Here is a 13358-nt window from a genome sequence, read left to right as displayed (position 1 = left end):
ATGATGTAACTGAGACCTAGTTAAGGTTCAGTTACTAAATTGGTGGACAAAGACAAAGGAATTAGAACATTAAAACATAAATCTCTGGTTTCCTACTATCATATTGGACTACTTTTGTGACCTCATTCAGTGCCTACTTATGAAACATTTCTAAAAAGATAACATAGGTCACTTAAGTAATGATTCTTTTGAGACAGTGTGGCAATCAACAAATATTTACTAAGCACCTATGTGCCAGGCAGGGCTCCAAACACTAGGAATACAAAGAAAGGCAAAAGACAATCCTACTTTTCAAGAATCATAGTCTAATAGGAAATAGCAGGTAAATAAGTATATATAAACAAGATTTGCATATGATAAATCAGAGATATTACTGAAAGAAGGAACTTGTACTAAAGATCAAGAAAAGCTTCTTAAAAGAAAGTAAGATTTTAGCTAGGGCTTGAAAAAGCAGGAGAGACATGACAAGGGGACAGTGAAAATGGTAAATCAGAAAATGAAATGTCTCATGCAAGGTGTAGCAAAGAGGGTAAGTGTCAATAGGTGGAGGGGACACAGAGTAAGAGGTAAGAATTCTCTACAGGTAGGAAGGGGGACAGGTCATAGAGGGCTCTGAATATGAAATGGAAAATTGGATCCTAGAAGTGAAAGGCCATCCCTGCAGTTTATTGAGCAGGAGGGTGACATGGACCTGTATTTTTAAAAGGTCAATTTGATAGTTGAATGAAAGATGGACTAATCAGCAGGCTATTGCAATAGCCCAGGCATGGGATGATAAGGACCTGAAACAGGATGGAAGCTATGTGAACTGGTAGAAAAGGAGATGTATGAAAAATATTAGGTTACTAGGAACAACTGAATTAATCTGACTGGTGTAGATGAAAGAATAATGATCATAAATGGATGACACTTGTTGGTAGGCAAATGATACCCTTGACAATAATATGGAAATTCAAAAGAGAGGGTTTAGGAAGAAAGATAATGAATTTCAATTTGGATATGATGAGTTTAAGATGTCCTCAGGACATTCAGTTCACCATAGCCAATAGGCACTTGAAGATGTGAAGCTGGTGGTTGTTAGGAATGGATAAATAGGTCTGATAAGCACCAGCACAGAAATGATAGTTGAATCCATTGAAGCTGATAAGATAACCAAGTAAAACAGTATAGAGGAAAATGATTAGTATACATGACTTGAATGAACTTCCAAGAAAGGAAACTGAGAAGGAGCAAAGAGAAATATAGAAAAATAAAAGAGAGTATCAAGCAGAAGGTGATTAGCAATGTCAAAAGCTACACAGAAGTCAAGAAGAATGAAGATTGAGCAAAAAACTATTCAATTTGGCACTGAAGAAATCATTGGTAACTGAAGGGAGAAATTTCAGTTCAATAAGAAGGTTGGAAATCAAACTGTAGAGTGCTGAAGGTAAGAGAAGAAAGGAAATGGAGGAACCTATTGTAGATGGCCTTCACAAAGTGAATAGTCACAAATGGAAGAATGACAATAGCAAGCAGGGAAGGATGGATCAAGTGAAGATTTTTTTGTTTTAAGAATGAGGAAGATATGAGATGTCTGTAGACAGCAGGGTAGCCAGTAGAAAGGAAAAGATTGATTGAAGATAAGTGAGAAAGTGGGGATTGACAGAAGGGGGAATCTGCTGAAGAAGACAGAATGAAATGTGATAACATGCACATGCATGTTGAGGGGTTTTCCCTGGCAAGTAGAGCCACCTCCCATTCATGAGATGGAGGTGAAGGAATAGACAGTGGCAGAAAGCATCTGGGTGATGTGAAAAGAGGAACAATAGAGAATAGGAAGCTATCTATAAAGGACCTAAATTTTCTCAGTGAAAGTCACTGAAAAATCCAGGAAATTTCTCAGCTAAAAAGGTGAAAGGGAAGTTATTGGGAGTTTGAAGAAGGATGCTCTGATAAGGGGATATCGTGAATCAATTAGAGAGGAAAAAAAAGAATTTGTCTTGCTGATATAAAAGCTTGGTTGAGATTATGTAAGAGCGGATCTAATAGATCCAGTCAGCAAGGTTTCAGTTTTCTTCAACTACATTTGCAGCAAGCTAGTAGGACCCAAAAGCACTTGATGGTGATAGTACTGTAGTGAAATGAAGAATCAAAAGACTGGAGGTCCCAGTGGAAAAGAAATGGAATAAGCATTTATTAAGCATCTACTATGTGCCAAGCTCTATTCCAAGTACTTTAAAAATATCTTATTTGATTCTCACAACAACCCTGTGAAGTTAGTATTGTCAACTTGAAATCTGATGACCCCAAGTTTGCCACTGTCCCCTGAGAATTCCCAGACTTGCCCATTTCAGACTGAACAATAGACCTTAAGGTATATTTGATGGTCCCAATTGGATGGGACTAGTAGACCTTAATCGAATATTAAGTACCCTTTTATCCTGGTAGTTTCTCTCCTTATATCAAAATACTCTCCCATGGAGCCCTTGGTTGGACCTTTCCCTTTAGTATCCATTGTAAAGCATCAGCCTCTCCCTGATAATCCTGTCTTGGACTTCTGATTTCCTGTTAGCTTTACCATGGTAATGCCAATCAATCATACTTCCCTGTCCTTAGTTCCCCCAAATGGTATATAAGTTCCCCAAGTTCTACTGTTCTTTGGAGAATCATCTTGAGCAGTACATTCTCCCAGAGATATTGTCCAAGGAGTTCGTGGGTTTTGACTCAGTGTGTGTAGTTGGTGGCACTTGGCTCAGTGATAGCTGCTGATTATTAGGACCTATCTCTTTCCTGATTAAAGATTTGGTTTTTCTGACTTATTTAGTAGTTCTGTGTTTTTGCAAGTTAACAATACTATTAATCCATATTACAGTTAAAAAGTCTGACACAAACAAGTTAAGAGACTTTCTCAGGTTCATACATCTAGAAGTCTATGGCTGAATTTGAACTTGGTGACACTCAAGGTCCAGCCTTCTACCCAAGGCACCACCAAATGCCACAGTGAGAATAAAGACAAAGACATGGACTTGCAGGGCAGAAGGTGAAGGAGAATAACAAAAAAATTCTTATCAGAGAGGAAATTTAGGTACCTCTAGAAATGGAAGTGCTGCATTTGTGGTTAATGGCATGGTCATGGATATGACCATCTCAATATGTCTCTGAGATAGGTTGGACTAGGTTATGGGAAATGAATATAGTGTTAAGAGGTAATATCAGTATTTATATTGAATTCCCTAGTATGAAGAAGCAGTTGAGGAGAAAGACAATGAGCCAGAGAATATCCCATTGCTATCATATACCACAACTTGTTCAGTTATTCTTCAATTGATGGAAATCCCCTCAACTGCTAATTCTTTGCCACTACAAAGATATCTGCTATATTTTTTGTCCAAATAGTTTATATAAATCTTTTTAGCATATAGACCTGGTACTGGTGTTGCTGGATTAAAAGGTATGCAGTTTTATTGCCCTTTAGTCATAGTTCCAAATTGTTCCTCTTTTTGCCTTTAAAAACTTGTCAATGTCAATGATCAGGGTCTCAGATTCAACTGGGGAATCTGCCGATATCTTGATATGTTGGCATTGTCCAACAAACAGAATCAGACTTTGCTCAGAGTATTTTGCTCAGTCTTTTTCATTCAGTCATTTTAATTTGCATTTCTCCAATTAATACTGATTTTTCAGCATTTTTTCGTGACACTATAGAGCTTTGATTTCTTCAACTGAAAACTGCCTGCTCTTATTCTATGACAATTTATCAACTTGACTGAGTTCTCTGTAAATCTGAGAAACAAGACCTTTATCAGAGAAACTTATTGTAAATACCCCCCCCCCTTTTTCTGCTTTCTTTCTAATCTTGATGATATAATCAGAATAATCCATTTTACAGCTCAGAATGTTCTCTATATCTTGTTTGGTCCTAAAGTCTTCCCTTATTCATAATCTGATGGATAAACTATTCGATACTCCCCAAATGTGCTTAATGTATCACTCTTTATGTCTAACCCATTTTCCGACTTTTACCTCATTTTTTACATATGGTGTGAAGATGTCGATCTGTACATAGTTTCTGCCAAAATGTTTTCCAGTTTTCCCGACAGTTTTTGTGAACTAGTGGGTTGTGTCCCAAAAGCTTAGATCTTTGGGTTTATCAAATGCTAAATTACTATGGTCATTAAATATTATGTATTGTGTAAGTAATCTAATCCACTGATCACCATTCTATTTCTCAGCAAGTACTAGATTGTTTTTGATGATTACCACTTTACAGTAGAATTTGAGATCTAGCATGGCTAGACCACTTTCCTTCATTTTAAAAAATTGATTCACTTTATAATTCTTGACCTTTTGGATGAATGACATTTTTTCTAGCTCTAAAAAAAAATGCTTTTTGGGGAAAGCTAGGTGGCCCTAGAGACCAGAGGTCCTGGATTCCAATCTGATCTCAGACACTTCCTAGCTGTGTGACCCTGGGCAAGTCACTTAACCCCCATTGCCTAGCCCTTACCACTCTTTTGCCTTAGAACCAATGTACAGTATTGATACTAAGATGGAAGGTAAGAGTTTTGTGGTTTTTTTTTTAATGCTTTTATAGTAGTTTGTTGATGACACTGCATAAATAGATTAACGTGGTTAGAATTTAATTGTCATTCTTATTATAATTGGCTTGGTCTACTCATTAGCAATTGGTATTTTTTTCAATTATTTAACTCCAACTTTAGTTGTGTAAGAAGTATTTTGTAATTGTGTTCATATAGTTCTTGATTATGTGTTAGTGGGTAGATTCCTAAGAAATTTTTTTATTGCCTGCAGTCAATTTGAATGGAATTTCTCTATCTTCTTGCTGCTGGACTTACTTATGTTGGTTCATTTTATATCTTGCAACTTTGTTAATACATCAGTATTTTTAATCCCATCCCCTAATTACCACTTGTTCCCTTACTCATTTATAAGCCTTCTCTTTGATTTTCAAATCTCTCCCTTTCTATTGGTACTTTCCCCTCACCTTTAAAAGCAAAACAAAATTACTTCTCTAAATGCTCCTCTCTCCCCTTCACCAAATATCTTTTAAAATATATATATTTATATATTTAAAAACTCTTCTCTCTAGCACCTCCCCTACCCACTGAGAAGGCAATCAATGATATCAATTATACATGTGAAATTATGCAAAACATTTTCATATTAGCCCAGTTGTAAACAAAAAAAGCCACCAAAATTATTTTAAGGAAAAATCTAAATTCACTGTACAAAATCTCATCCATCTATTCACCAGTCTCTTATGTGAGACCTGCTCTCCCAAAAGTTACCAGTGATTTTCTAACTATTAAATCCAAAGTCTACTTCTAAGTCTTCAGCCTCCATAAGCCCTCTGAAACCATTTGGATCATTTTATTCCCCCACTCCTCCTGAACCACCTCAACATTTAACTTTTAAGAGTCACTCTATATGCAAAGCGTTATGCTTAGGTATTATGGAGATAAAATTAATTAGAATAAGGTTCAATGTCTCTTTTTGAATGATTCACCTATTACTTAAGCATAGGAACCCCAATTTCTCTAGCACTTACCTATCTTGAGTATAATTCCCTTATTTACAGTTGTTGACTATCTCTACTTGGATGTACCACTGTGGCACTTTAAATTAAATCCTAAAACTCCTGTCTTCCCTATTTCTATTATTTCCATTCTCTTACATCAATCAGACCCTAATTTTACAAATGAGGAACTGAAGCAAATAAGGATAAGTTGTCCAGGCTCATCAAACTAGTATATGTCTGAGGCCCAATTTGAACTCATATCTTTCTGACTCCAAGGCTTGAACTACCTAGCTGCCCTTATGAAATCTATAAAAATCCTTTTCAGAAGTGTTTTTAAATGCCTAAGATAAAATACATAGGAAACCAATTTTGTCGAAATCCTATCATCAATTAAAAACAAAAACACTTAAATGGTTCATTCTTTACATGGATAAATAGCAAGCATTGTGTTGTAATAGGTACTACCTTAGTTCCTACATCTCCCCTCTGATTAAACTAAATGCCAACCAAACTTTACTTTACCCCAAGATCCTATCCTCAATTTAAAAAATATGCATTGATTAAGCTTCTACTATGTTTCTGGAACAGGGTTGGTATTAGAGACAAAAAGACAAAAACAAAACAATTCTTGCATTATAAAAGGGGGAGGGAACAAGCATTTATTATGTGCCTACTATGTGTCAGGCACAGTCCTAAAATCTTTACAAATATTATCTCATTTGATTCTCACAACAATCCTATAAGGTAGATGATATTATTATTCCCATTTTACAATTAAATAAACTGGGGTTAAGTGACTTGCCCAGGGTCAAGCAGCTAGTGTCTGAGCCCGAATCTGAACTATTTCTGACCCTTATTAGGAAGTTGTTTTCTAACATTTCTCAAAAGCATATGAAAGGGAGTGTTGATAGAGGACTGTTCTTCAAATCAAGAAGACCTAGGTTCAAATCCCACTTCTGACATATAATGGTTCTTGCATTAAACAAGCCCTTAAACTCTCATTGCCCCAGGAGACTTTTAGATTTTATTCTGCAAAGGTATGGATTGGCTTTATTTAGTAGGGAAAGGTCTTTCATCAGGAACTTGCTGCATTAAGCAAGCCCTTAAACACTCAGTGCCTCAGGAGACTTTTAGATTTTATACTGCAAAGGTATGGATTGGCTTTATTTAGCAGGAAAAGGTCTTTCATCAGGAACTTGCTACAACTGATGATATCACAGGTTTGGACACATAGTTTACAGACACAAAGAGCCAGGAGTAATCAGTAAAGGTTTCCCAAATAAGGAAGTAGCTTTTGAGATGAGTTTTAAGGTAACTGGGGATTCTAAGAGGCAGAGAGAAAGAAGGAGCATTCTAGGCATGGAAGACTTGTCAATGTAACTGTCCAGAACTATGAGCTGGAATGTCCTGAATAAAGAACAAGAAAGCCAGTCTGTCTGGACCAAAGGAATGCATGAAGGGAAGTAATGTATTGCAAGGCTAAAAAGAGAGAATGGAGTACTTAGATTGGATTCAGACTCAGGAGATCTAAAATCAAGTTTGGCTCAGAAGCTTAGTACTGGAGGGTAAGCAATGAAACAACTTAAACTAGCCTTCCCTTCTCATTTGTAAAATGGGAACACTTGTATTCTATACTTGAGAAGTTGTAAGTAAAAGTAAAAATATTTTTATAAACTGTAAAGTCTCATAAAAATCTGCATTATAGATTGGCAAGATTTAGTTCATTATAGTTCTATAACATTTAGCATGCTGACAACAGAAATATTTATTTATTATCTTATAACATACCAATCTCTATACTAATGATTCCCAAACCCATATAAATTCAGACCTAATCTGAGTTCAGTTCCATTCCACTAATTGCTTTTGGACATCTCAAAATCAAGTTCCAAAAGCATAAGAAACTATATTTTCAGAAACAATTCATCTTTCCCTCAAAATCCTCACCCCTGACCCACTTTCCTATTATTGTTGAACCAAAATCCTTCTAGTCACCTAGCCTGGTAACCTTCCTGCCACCCTCAATTATTCATTCATACTCACATATTCAATCTATAGTCAAATTTTGTCATTTCTATCTGTACAACATCTCCATTATGTCTCTCTCTACTCACATCTAATGTCATCATCCTATTATATATCCAAATTATCTATTTACTGGATTACTTCAATAACCTGGTGTCTTAGTCTCAAATCATTCTCCATTCTAAGCCATTCGTATCAATTTTATGACTAATCTATCTGATCAGAGTAAACAGACAATAACAAATGTTTGAGAAACAAGCTGCACTTCTAAGATATAAGATATGGTTAACAGACTTAATTTCAATGTTCTATCTATAGCACATTTTATAATTTATATTCACTTAAAATTTGTTTATAATTTATGGAAGATATCTTCCACTAAAGCCAGAGGGCTCTTAGCAATGAACCCTGTGTTACTAAAGATCATAACAGCATAGGGTAAGCTCTGACAACTCTTTCCACTAAACTGAAAAAGTTTTTTAAAAGTTCAAATATAAGGTACTAAGTGGCACAGTGGAAAAGAGCACCCAGGCCTGGAGTCAGAAGGACCTGGTTTAAATCTGGCCTCAGACACTTCCTTGGGCAAATCATTTAATCCTGTCTGCCTAGTCATTGCCCTTCGGTCTGAAAGTTGTGACTAAGACAAAAACATAAGAAATTTTTTTAAAAGTACAGCACATGTATATGCTGAATTTCTCATTTGAGAACAAGTGTATAAAAGTTTGGAGGAGGTCACCACCAAGAGTTTTTTCAGTCATGGCAACTAATGAATACCATCTGCCAAAGCCTATAGTGGTTATCATTTGCACTATGGAAAGGATTAAGTACCACATTACACAGATGTATATCACAGATTCCAGCAGTTCGAAAGTAGAACAAAGACAAAGCCAGATACATGTGTTATATACAAAACTGTAAGAAATACATTTGTACACATGAGAATATAAAATTGGCAATAACAAGTTTAATTCTTTAAAAAAGGAAAACTTTGGGAAAGCTGGGTAGCTCAGTGGATTGAGAGCCAGGCCAAGAGATGGGAGGTCCAAGGTTCAAATTTGAACTCAGACACTTCCTAATTGTGTGACCCTGGGCAAGTCATTTAACCCCCAATGTCTAGCCTTTACCACTCTTCTGCCTTGGAACCAATATATAGTATTGATTCCAAGGCAGAAGGTAAGGGTTAAAAAAAATTTTTTTTTTAAAGGAAAATTAGTCAATAACAAAGAAAAGGCTCAGCCAAAGGGGTTACTATAAGTATTTTGTGAAGTTCAATATTAACAACCAAATGTAGGCTTGTCCCTTTCAGCTGACTGTAAACTGTCTTGTGAATGAAATCCACTTGGGCCTTCTGCAGTGAAACCCAATATATCAATCAATCAATCAATCAATAGAGTATTTATTACCTACCATATGCCATACAAAAGGAAAAGTAAATATAGAACTGATCTTCGATTAAGAAAACTTGGGTTCAAGACCTGCCTTTGATGAAAAATCCTATCACAACTTCACAGTGAACTAAGTTTCAGAATGAAGAATTGGTAGAGGGTATACAAGTGAAATCATAGGGGCAATCCAGGTGGTGGGATTGGGGGGAAAGTGCCTGGCACCAGTGATACCAATAGAAAAGTGAGCAATCTCTTCCCTCAAGGAATATACCATTCCACAGATAAAACAAACCTACTGATAAATGAATATAGGAGATATGTAAATCTCCTATATATAAGCCTAGAAATCTCCAAAACAGATTGAATTCCTGTTCACAGAAAATAAACTAATTTTTAAATTCCACAGTATTGTTTTCTGAGCCAAGAGGAAAAAGTTCACCTATTAAAAGTTTGACACATAATTTATCTGAGTTCAAAACATTTATAATTAATACTTTCAATAATGTGAGCTTCAAGGAATCATATTTCTAGAAAAGTATGTACATACATATACTAGGTTTTATGCAACAGTGCTATATTTTGCATTTATTAATTCTATAAATAATCCTGAGTTCAAATCAGACCTCAGATACTTCCCAGCCATGTTACCCTAGGCAACTCACTTAAGTCCAACTGCCTTGCCCTTGCCACTCTTCTGCCTTGGAGTACTAGCATCAATTCTAAGATAGAAGTGGGTAAGGGTTTAAAAAATAAACTACATTTATTTAAATTTACAATTAGCACCAGAGCAATTATTATAACAATAATAAACTGTGAGAATTGGCTTCTCTTATCAATATAACAATCCAATATAATTCCAAAGGATTCAAGATTAAAAAAAAAATGTGATTCACCTCCAGAGTCAGAACTAATGAATGCTAAATACAAATTAAAGTATGACTTTTTTCCTTACTTTATTTTTTTGCTTTAAAAAAATGGCTAATATGGAAATGTTTTACATGATTTCATATGTATAATTGATATCATAGTGCTTATTTTCTCAATGGGGGTAAGGGTAGGAGAGAGAATTTGGGACTCAAAATTGGAAAATGATTAAAATAAATAATTCTAAAAAGATAAATTTTATAATTAGAAATGCACTGACTTCATTAAAATGACATGAATTCTCCCCACTTACACCTTGACATACACAAATGGCAAAACATAAATGAAAACTTAAGTAAAAAAGCTGTAAAATTGAAAAAACTAGTAACTAGCTAATACAATTTTACATTTGAAAGAAATATTACTGATTTTTTAAAATTATTAAGGAAAATTAAAAAATTTCTATCCCATAAGCATACAATAATGCTGAAATTTTGTCTTGAAAAACTAAGTTGGTAAATGCAAAACTATTTTGCTGAAATTAATTGTATTAGTGAGCAGAATCCTAACCACAGAATTTTGAATAACTACCTAAACCTCTGTTTCTACATATGAGAAAGTTGAGGCCATTAGAGAGGAAATGACTTAAACCCAATGTCACAAAAGCAGAAAGCAGGAGTCAGGATTCAAACTAAGGTCCTAGGCCTCTCCAAACCCACAACTATTTCCACTGCACCACAGCCTCACTGCTAGTTTAAGAATCTCTTATAAGTGATTTGGATGGACAGTCCACAGAAGGAAGACAATCAATACACTAGTCTTGTAAACAGCACAAATCGAATGACAACTTGGTCTCAGAATTCATGTGAAGGATAGGCTGTTTTACTCTTGAGAAATAAGGTAGTGCTTCTGGTGACATTTTTTCTTCAATTAAGATGCATCTTTTAAATTGCAATATTATACTGTATTCTCCTAGCAGTAGTGTATGGTTGGGGAGTCATGGATCAGAGCTGTATCATAGATGGAGTTAGCAGCAACCTTCAAAGAAATCTAGTTCAACCTCTTTATTTTTATATAAAGGGAAAGAAACTAAGGCTGAGTGAAGTTCTTTGGCTTATGTGGGTTCATATAAACTGTTAAGTGGCAGAACTAAAATTTGAACCCAGATTGTCCAACTACAAATTCTCTTCTCTTTGCACTGCATTAGTGTCTCTGAAGAATTAAGAGGCAAATTCAGAGGCACATAGTGGGTGTGAGCTACACAAGAAAAATAGTATCAGACTTTAGAGACCAAAATGAAAAAATACACTAGTCACCTAACAAGAGTGAAGATTAACTAATAAACAATTTGTGTCCTTGTGACCTTGAGCAATGTGAAGAAATATAGAGGAAGGATATATAGCATGAGTGATCCTCTGTGGAGAACAAGAGTTCTTCAGAACAGATAAGCAAAAATAGGTTACTAGAGAAAGGAGTACCAAAGGAGAAAAGATAGAGAGCAAGATCTTGGACATTATAAGATTAACATAATTAACTTAACTCCACTAGTTTAAAACGGTAATTTCTCTATTGCTTGTTATATTATGGTTGAGTGACTAATAAAACTTATTTAGAGAAGTCCTAAAATATAAATCCTAAGTTTAATTCTTTATAAAATTCTCTAGTCATCAACATTTAGACTGAATTACTGTATTTCAAAACCATCCGCACAAAAATGGGACAAATGATTACACCTAATAAATCTTCCTTATGAAATCTGAAACCCATCCATCTCACTATAAAAATGCTTTCCTTACATTACCTAGTCATGGACAACACTAGTAATTAATTCAAATTTCAACACATTTTTTAAAAAGCCTTTTCTAAATGTGTATGTACACTCAGGTGGGTAATTGTGTTGTCCATAGTATAATATTAAAGTATATTACCTGTAGGTCACTACAAACTTTCAATAAGTCATTCCAAGTGCACAATGTTTACATATTTAAAATACCCCAAAAATATTAAAAGCAAATAAGTGTTGTGAACATAATTTGAACTTATAAATTTCATGTTAAAATTGTTAAATTTCACATTAATTTCCATTGCCTTATCAAATGTTAGATAAAAATTCACAAATGTCTAAAAAAATAAGCTGACAGGTATAGAACAAATCTCAATACTATTCTTCTAAGACTTGACAATTTCAAAAGCAAAATTATAATATTTTCACCCTTAAAAACATTATTGCCCTCGTTTTGTGACTTCAGTTATAAACAGGCAAAACAAAAAAACAAACTCTTACTAGCTTCAAAATATTACAGTCCTGATTTAGATGCTAGAGATGAGATCTTCTTTAAAGTGGGCATAGTTTCCCCTCAATATTATATTTTAATAACTATTCAGTGTGCACATGTACAGTTAAGTACAATATAACACACAAACTAAACACATTCTTGTCATAAAAGAACAGGTGCAGTGCTTTCTAGCAGATACTCCCCCCTCCCAACCAGCTCAGTCCTAAATTTGCCCTAGAAAGGGGCTTATAAATAAACCCTTTAGTAATGTCCACTAAAATATTCTTCTCTAACAGATGTATATGCCAACAATAGGTCTTTAAATCCAAACCCCTAACTATAAAGTTCTACATTCATATTCTTGTTTCTGAGAGTGTCAGAAACATTTCATTTTCCATTTCCTCCCCAGCAAAAGGGAGTTAAGAGTTATGCAAATAACTTAATTCCAACCAGATATAAGTCTGATCTCTCCTTTCCTCTTTTTCCTAATACCAAGCAATTGAAGGGAGACAGAAGGGAGTGACGGCTTGGGACGCAAAAAGAGGTGAAGCAACTTTAACTCACTAAAGAATTATTCATTATGAGCAGAGTTTGAGTTGGCCAGAAGTTGAGGCATGTTAGTGACCCAAAAGGGGGGGGGGGAGGGGAACCATCACTTAGGTGAACAAGGTCCAAGCAAAGGTTCAGTGGGGAGTGAAAACTTAAAATTGCTTTCAAAAAGAACCAGGATGCTCCAGGGAGGGGAGGGCAGCTGTCAAAGGGCAGGTTCCCCGGGGAGGGGGGGGAGGTTGACCTGCTTGGAGGAGGAGAAAAGGGGAGGAGGAAGAGCCCTGTAGGATCCTGGGCTGGGGTTTCTGGCCCGAGGGGAGGAAGAGTTAAGGGCAGCACGAACACGCGCGTCCAGTAGGCCTCCCTCCCCCGCCCCGTGGCCCAGCGTGGGGATCGTTCCGGGATCCCCAGGACGGGCCGCTGCCGCCGCTGGAGAAGCCCCGGTGGACGCCATACTAGAAACCAAAATGGCTGCCCCGAGGAAGCTCGCACCGCGCAGCCAGTAAGGGCCGCCGAGGCTTCCCGCCGTGGAAGGGAAAGGGGAGGGGGACCCCTGCCAGGACCTGCTGCGGCTACTGCTCCTCCTCCGCGACTCGGCCAGGCCGGGCCCCCCAAGGTATGTCTCGCCTACCCAGCGCCCTCAGGCAGGGGATCCCCGCGCGAGCCCCACCCCCTCCACCCTCCAGTCGCGGTCCTATCGTCCTCCCTCCCACCCCCACCCCCGGGGTCCCGCGGCCGGCT

General features: G+C 36.5%; 1 protein-coding gene across 6 annotated transcripts in view; it reads right to left on the bottom strand.

Moving 5' to 3' along the window:
* STRN3 (striatin 3) overlaps positions 1–13358 on the bottom strand; it is a 99677-nt gene that overhangs the window by 85672 nt on the left and 647 nt on the right. The window lies entirely within an intron of this gene.

The sequence above is a fragment of the Monodelphis domestica genome, chromosome 1, assembly GCF_027887165.1.
Source record: "Monodelphis domestica isolate mMonDom1 chromosome 1, mMonDom1.pri, whole genome shotgun sequence".
NCBI lineage: Eukaryota > Metazoa > Chordata > Mammalia > Didelphimorphia > Didelphidae > Monodelphis > Monodelphis domestica.
Note: the sequence above shows the minus strand (reverse complement) of the source record. Positions and strands in the feature narration are given on the sequence as shown.